This window comes from Equus przewalskii, chromosome 1 (assembly GCF_037783145.1).
Source record: "Equus przewalskii isolate Varuska chromosome 1, EquPr2, whole genome shotgun sequence".
NCBI classification, from domain to species: domain Eukaryota; kingdom Metazoa; phylum Chordata; class Mammalia; order Perissodactyla; family Equidae; genus Equus; species Equus przewalskii.
In genome coordinates this window covers 166,239,447-166,247,928 of record NC_091831.1, presented here as the reverse complement: position 1 = coordinate 166,247,928, position 8,482 = coordinate 166,239,447, and positions in this window count along the sequence as shown.

Genomic DNA, 8,482 nt, shown 5'->3' with positions numbered 1-8,482 from the left:
GAAATTAATAAAAATAAGTATGAAGTAACTTAATCGCATTCTATTAATTTTGCCCAATTACCGAGATTCTTTAACTGTGTCTTCATCCATTCTAAAGCATTATTAAATAAATATTTTGTAAGCATTTAATAATCTTGGAAAAGATAATAATTGTTGCTACTTGAGAATTACACTGAAGAATTTCCCTCAAATGTTGGAATGATGAAAAATGTTTTGAACCTTAAAAAGAAGGCCTAGGTGGACTATGAGTAGCCCCAAAAGTGCTGAGTTAAAAGACTATAATGCAAAATAAGTTTCTTTCAATCAGATCATCTGGAGTAGTTCTACACTTGGTAATACAAGACCTTGCCCCAAGCTACGCTCTATGGGCTTGGGATCAGAAAAGCCTGTGCTTGAATCCTGAGCTCCATCACTTATGAGCTGTGGAACAAGGAGCAATTTACTTACCTATTTTGCAGTTTTTCTCATCCAAAAACTGGGAATGATAATATTAAATGAAATAACTCCTGACAATTAAGAAGCAGTAAATTGTAAGCATCTTTAACAGGCAAGGCATCAGTATTAAGGCTGTGGTCCAGACAAGAGCATTCAATTATATGGGTAAAGAGATGGAAATGAAGATATCCACAGAAGATAAACAGAAGAGCACACAGACAAGAGTGGTCTAGCGGTTAAGATTCAATGCTCACACCACAGCAGCCTGGATTCCTTTCCAGGTCAGGGAACCACACCACCTGTCTGTTGGTTGTCATACTGTGGTGGCTGTGTGTTGCTGTGTTGCGGAATGCTTTGCCACTGGTATTTCAAATGCCAGCAGGGTCATCCATGGTGGACAAGTCTCAGCAGAGTATCCAGACTAGGATGAAGGACCTGGTCACCCACTTCCAAAAGAATTGGCCGTGAAAACCTTACAGAAAGCAGTGGAGCATTGTCTGATATAGCCAGAGTGTACCAGGCAGAATTCCAGACTGCTATACACAGGGTCACTAGGACTCATCCGCACTAACAACAAACACAAATAGGAGAAAGAATCTTGATCAAAAGAGTTACTCTCATCCAGTGACTACATTAGAAACGTCCTTTAGCTATCTTCATTTGGGTAAGATCTTCCAAATTTTTTCTGATCATAATTTGCCTTCTCAAACAGTTGTTTCCACTGGAAGAGAAGATGCTAACTCTATTGATTTGAATACTGTAGTCTAGACAGGTGTCATTTCTCATTGTAAACAAATGCTATGGCATTCTGGGGTCAATGTCCATCTCCAGACTTGGGCCTATTTTAGATAGCTTTACTCAATGGCTGGTCACCTTTGAAATCTATCAAGAGCAAGTTTTATTTACAGTCCCAGTGAGGAGCTATCTACCTTCAAGGGGGTCATTCCTTAATCCAGAGTATCTGACACTTCAATGTTCATAGGAATCAACTGGCGACCTTGTGAACGTGCAGATTCTGATTCAGTCAATCTACAGTGAGGCCTCAGATTCTGCATGTCTAAGAAGCTCCCAAGTGGGTCCTTGCTGCTAGTGTGTGGATCACATTTTGAATAATCAAGGCCTTAGACCAATGGTTTTAAATTAGAACCACATGAAAAATGTCCTAAACTACATATTCTAAGAATTACATCCTACCTACCGAACTGGAATCAACCAGGGTGGGTCCACAGTTTTAAATAGTACCAGGGTGATTCTATTGGGCAACTAGATTCAGGATACACTGTCTTCAATGGCTTCACTCACAAACCTCCTTCAAATTCTTACAAATGTAACATAAAACTGAACACATTATACCATACCATTGTTAAGTACTTGAGATACTATTCTGGGATCTTTTCATAAGAATGCTATATGACTTTTACTGAGAAACACGTTAGTGTCGATTCAAAAAGATGTTGCTTTTCTCCACCCTGTGTTTTGCTGTTTATTTTTATACTTCGTGGGTTTTAGACACTGTGGAATGGAAAGAGAGGAAACTCAAAAAGGGATAAAAAGTAGGAAAAATGATGATTATTTAATATAGCTTAAATGAATACTGCATTGAAAAGAGCACTGGATATGGAATTATAATGATAAATTATTTATTACTTCCTAGTGTTTATTAATTGGAAGCCCTTTATGGCAGGGGTTAAAAATTGGTGAGCTTTAGGCCCAAATTTAAACTGCAAGTATTTTTTTTTAGTTGAGATGTTGTGGTGGTTGTATCGTTCATTTGATATGCTATTTGGATTTGAATATGTTTAGGCAGAGCATGCTTCAGCCACGGATCCTACTACACTTTCTCATCTTAATCACATATTTATGTTACTGACTATCCTATAGGCATTTAAGTTTTTATTCCATATACATACATACACGTGTGTGTATATATATACATATACATATAATAAAGATACGTAAATTTCTATTTTTCTGAAAGTAAACTGCATTTTCTTATCATATTAGCAAGACTAAGAGATAATTTATAGTAATGAAGAAATGAACAATAAAGGTAAATGTAATTCTATAGGTTAACAACAAATATTTAGTTCTATATTTATTAAAACCTTTTTTGGATCTAAATTAAAATAAACTACATAAATTACATTTTAAAAGGAAATAATCAAGCATCAGAGTCCTGAGTAATTTTTACAAATCCTATATTTTTTTAAATTTCAAGTAACATTTCCTACATATTCAAATGTGTTTGTTGTACTATAAATGTATTAAAATTCCAATACTGAAACATGGCAGTACCTCACTTCCTCTGCAAATCAAGGTTTTCAAAAATATACTGTTTTGTCAACTGTTATATACGATCAGTTAATTTTCTTTAAGAGTAGTGAGATTTAACGAACTAACCTTGAAATAATCACTTATTCATGCCTGAACTTTCTCCCATCCAAACTAATCAACCAGAAAACAATACATCAAGATCTAAAAGCTTTTTTTTTTTTTGCTCAAAATAAACATCAGAACTTATGGACCAATTAGATCTTAAGATTGTGTCATAAAGACAGTTTTAGGTATTTCATTATAAAGGTAGAAAGGCAAAATCTATATTATTGTTCCAACCACATGCGTTTTTCAGAATTTTTTGAAATTGTCATTTTCAAGGTAACTTACTCCCTTGAAAAAGTATGATTTTGGTGAAATTACCGTTTCTTATTTGGTGTTTACAGCTCAGACTAGGACTTTTTTTTTAGCTTATTATTATTATTATTAATGAAACAGGTGTCGCTTCAAGAAGCTTTGCAAAATTACATATAAACTTTGTTTAGTTTATGATGAGATGATAGTTATAACAACTCATACAACCTTCTACTGACAAGAAAATTGCACAAAAAAATCCCCAAACTACAATGTCAGCCTCCTAAAATGATTTTGTATCTAAACCTGAAATATTGAGAGAGATGTTGCTTATAATATGCACAGAATAAAAGCATTCTTAATTTTTAAAATGACAAGACTTTTTAGTTAAACCATGTCACATTTATGACAAGAGAAAAACTACTTATTTTGGCAGCTTGCGGCTTAATGAAGCATTTAAGTATCAATACAAGGCTTCATTAAATGGAAACATATGGCAAACCGTATCATTATTTAGTTATTCAAATGTTGAAGAACTGTTAGAGTTTAACAATGTCAACAATACCTAGTAAACGTATCGCTTCATTGCTAAGTTTCAGAAAATATTTTAATAGATCATTAGACATTTTGCCACTGTATTTACAACTATAATAAGAGTTAATCTTAGTGGTCATCATATCTCATTCAAAAAAGTAAGATATACCACAATAGATTTAAAAAAGAAAAAGAGCCCCAGCAGAAAGTGAGTTTCCTGGACTTCCTTATTTGGGATAAATCACATACTTTAAACAAATGTATCATTGGTAAAATTATAAATCTCAAATTTAAGAGAAAAATTCTTATATCTCTAGACTGCTCTAAATGGCTTTTCAAGAATGGATAATATCGTTAAAACCCAAAATTCAACTTAGTAAATTTTAAAGATCTCATTGGCTTTATTCAGTGATTCATGAATCAAGTGGCATCCAATTTAGCAGACAGATAGGATCTCCAAGGAGTTGTACAAAATGAAAAGACTTTGATAGGCAGAAGGGAGCAAGAACAAGGAAGTGATAGTAGACAAAAAAAGCAGGTTGGTTATTACAAGTTTACTTTCCTTTAGGGAATGGCAGAGTTCTGTCAGGCAGATGACTTAACTAGTGCGGATCAGGTGATTTCTGCTTGGTTAAGATTCCAGCTCTGGGAAGGCCAGAACTGTAATTAAGTTAAGTCTCGGTTTGGTGATGTGGAGTTCAGCATAAGTGACTCTATTTTGGACCTGTTTTCTTGTTTTTAACAATATGTATGAGAACAACAATAAGAACAACAATATTGTTACAATAATAATATGTATTAGAATATTAGAGAAGTAATTTCTTATATCCTCACACTAAGATCACCTACTCTATCTCTACTGCAATATTCTAATTTATAAGAACTATAGTTTTCATATCTATTTGGTATTTGTCCAAGGTTCCTGGTTCACAGCTCTTAAAATCCTTGGAATTTCCTGTGATAAGAGCTAGAAAGGTGTCTTTCTTATGTTAATGAATTGGCTGTTAGATCCCACTTAAGGATGGGGGCTGGTTGACAGTAGAATCAATCATCTGATTGGAGGATTAGAGCTTTTACTCCCAATCACTCCCCGCCCTACACTCCCAGGAAGGGGAGGTGGCCTGGAGGTCAATGAATCACCAAACATTGGCCTTAAATGATACATTAAACCAGTTGGATTTAGTAGATATATACAGGACATTCCATCCAAAAACCACAGAATACACATTCTTTGCAAATGCACATGGAACATTCTCCAGGATGGATCACATATTAGGCCACAAAACAAGTTGCAATAAACTTAAAAAGATTGAAATAATACCAACCATCTTTTCTGACCACGAAGATATGAAACTAGAAATCAACTACAGGAAGAAAATTGGGAAAAACCACATATATGTGGAGATTAAACAAAATGCTACTGAACAACACTTGGGTCAATGAAGAAATCAAAGGAGAAGTCAAAAAGTACCTGGAAACAAATGAAAAAGAAAATACAGCATACCAAAACTTATGAGATACAGGAAAAGTGGTTCTAACAAGGACATTTATAGCAATACAGGCCTACCTCAATAAACAAGAAAAATCTCCAATAAACAATCTAACAATACACCTAAAGGAATTGGAAAAAGAAGAATAAACAAAGCCCAAAATCAGCAGAAAGAAGGAAATATAAAAATCATAGCAGAAATAATTGAAACAGAGACTAAAAAACAATAGAAAAAATCAATGAAATTAAGCTGATTCTTTGAAAAGATAAACAAAATTGACAAGCCTTTAGCTAGACTCACCAAGCAAAAAGAGAGAAGGCTCAAATAAATAAAATGAGAAATGAAAGAGGAGAAATTACAATGGACACCTCAGAAATACAAAAGATTGTAAAAGAATACTACAAAAAGCTATGTTCCAACAAATTAGATAATCTAGAAGAAATGAATAAATTCATAGAATCAGACAACCTTCCAAAACTGAATCAAGAGGAAATAGAGAATTTGAATAGGCCAGTCACCAGTAAGGAGATCAAAGCAGTAATTAAAAACCTCCCAAAAATAAAAGTCCAGGACTAGACTGCTTCCCTGGTGAATTCTACCAACCATTCAAAGAAGACAATACCTATTCTTCTCAAACTTTTCCAAAAAACTAAGAGGAGGGAAAGTTTCCTAACTCATTCTGTGCAGCCAACATTACCCTGATACCAAAACCAGATAAGGACAACAGAAACAAAAAGAAAATTACAGGCCAATATCATTGATGAACATTGATGCAAAAATCCTCAGCAAAATACTAGCAAATTGCATACAACAATACATTAAAAAGCTCATACACCATGATCAAGTGGGATTTATTCCCGGGACGCAAGGATGGTTCAACATCTGCAAATCCACTAAAAATCTTTTACAAATAATAAATGAATACGGTAAAGTTTCAGGGTACAGAATCAACATACAAAAATCAGTTGTGTTACTATACACTGACAATGAAGTAGCAGAAAGAGAAATTAAGACTACAATCCCATTACAATTGCAACAAAAAGAATAAAATACAAGGAATAATTTTAACCAGAGAGGTAAAAGACCTGTACACTGAAAACTATAAAACATTGCCCAAAGAAATAGAAGAAGACACAAAGAAATAGAAAGATGTTATGTGCTCTTGGAGTGGAAGAATTAACATAGTTAAAAATATCCATGCTTCCTAAAGAAACCAACAGATTCAATGCAATCCATATCAAAGTTCCAAAGACTTTTTTCACAGAAATAGGACAAAGAATCCTAAAATGTATACGGAACAACAAAGACTCTGAATAGCCAAAGGAATCCTGAGAAAAAAGAACAAAGCTGGAGGTATCACACTGCCTAACTTCAAAATATACTACAAAGCTATAGTCGTCAAAACAACACGGTCCTGCACAAAAACAGACACAGAGATCAATGAAACAGAATCTAGGGCCCAGAAATAAACCCACACATCTATGGATAGCCAATTTTTGACAAAAGAGCCAAGAACACAGAATGGTGAAAGAAAAGTCTCTTCAATAAATGGTGTTGGAAAAGAAACCATCAACAAAATGAAAAGGAAACCTAACAATTGAGAGAAGATATTTGCAAACCATATATATGGTAAGGAGTTAATATCCAAAATATACAAAGAACTCATACATCTCAACAACAAGAAACCTAACAACCCAATTAAAAAATGGGCAAAATATCTGAACAGACATTTTTCCAAAGAAGGTATACAGATGGCCAACAGCTACATGAAAAGATGTTCACCATCACTAATTGTAGGGGAAATGCAAATCAAAACTACAATGAAATACCACCGCATGCTTCTAAGAATGGCTATACTTAACAAGACAGGAAATAATAAGTTTTGGAGAGGATGTGGAGAAAAGAGAACTCTCATACACTGCTGGTGGGAATGCAAAGTGGTGCAGACACTATGGAAAATAGTATAGAGATTCCTCAAAAAATTAAGAATGAAACTACCATGTGATCCAGCTATTCCACTGCTGGGGATTTATCCAAAGAACATGAAAACCTGAATACGTAAAAATATGTGGACCCCTATGTTCATTGCAGCATTATTCAAAATAGTCAAGACATAGATACAACCTAGGTGCCCATCAAGGAATGGATGGATAAAAAAGATGTGGTATATATACACAATGGAATATTAGTTAGCCAAATAAACAATGAAATCTGGCCATTTGTGACAACATGGATGGACCTTGAGGGTATTATGCTGAGCAAAATAAGTCAGAGGGAGAAAGTCAAATACCATGTGATCTCACTCATAAGTAGAAGATAAAAACAACAACAAACAATCACATAGAGACAGAGATTGGATTGATGGTTACCAAAAGGGAAGGGGGGAGGGAGGAGGGGGAAAAGGGTGATTAGGTACACGTGTGTGGTGATGGATTGTAACTAATGTTTGGGTGGTCAACATGATGTAATCAACACAGATATCAAAATATAATGATGTACACCTGAAATTTACATAATGTTATAAATCAATATTGCCACAATAAAGAGAAATGGAGATGCTGGGGGAGTAGAGCACCTAGAGAGCGCATGGAAGCACCACACCCTTTCCGCATACCTTGCTCTGTGCATCTCTTCCATCTGGCTGTTCCTAAGTTATATCTTTCTACTAAACTGGTGATCTAGTAATTAAAATGCTTCTCTGAGTTCTGTGAGCTACTCTAGCAAATTAATCAAACCAAGGAGGAGGTGGTGGGAAACTCTGATCTACAGCCAATCGGTCAGAAGCACAGGTACGTGTCTGAAATGTGTGTAGCGGGTCAGTCTTGTGGGACTGAGTGCTTAACCTATGGAATCTGACGCTATCTCCGTGTAGATAGTGTCAGAATTGAGTTGAATTCTTGCACACACTTCTAGTGTCTAAAAATTGCTGGGTGTTGTGAGGGTAGTTCCCACACCACGCACATATACAGATTTTGGTATTGGATCCAGGAACCCAAAAGATCTACACACTTAACAAATGATCAGTTATAAATTTCATTTTGTAGTTCTCCAAAGAGGGACGGCTAGTCCCATCGGAGTAATAAATAATTAGGTTATTTGGGGACATTTGAGGAGCTCTGATACGTGTGTTCTATTCAGTTTGTCATTCTCCTGGGCACCACACTTTCCAAAGCCTAATTAAAATATTTCTTAAATGTTTTGCTTTGCTCAAGGTAAACTCTTTAGATACACGCTGAAACGTCTGGAATTGCCAGATTTTTTACATACATGGTAAAAAATGTCAACAAAAGTCCTTTATTACTCTACAAACACCTATTAAATCTTAATGAAGCAATGCTTTATGATATAGTCATTAATATAGCTGAATTGCCTTTAGAATATTTACATATAAAATT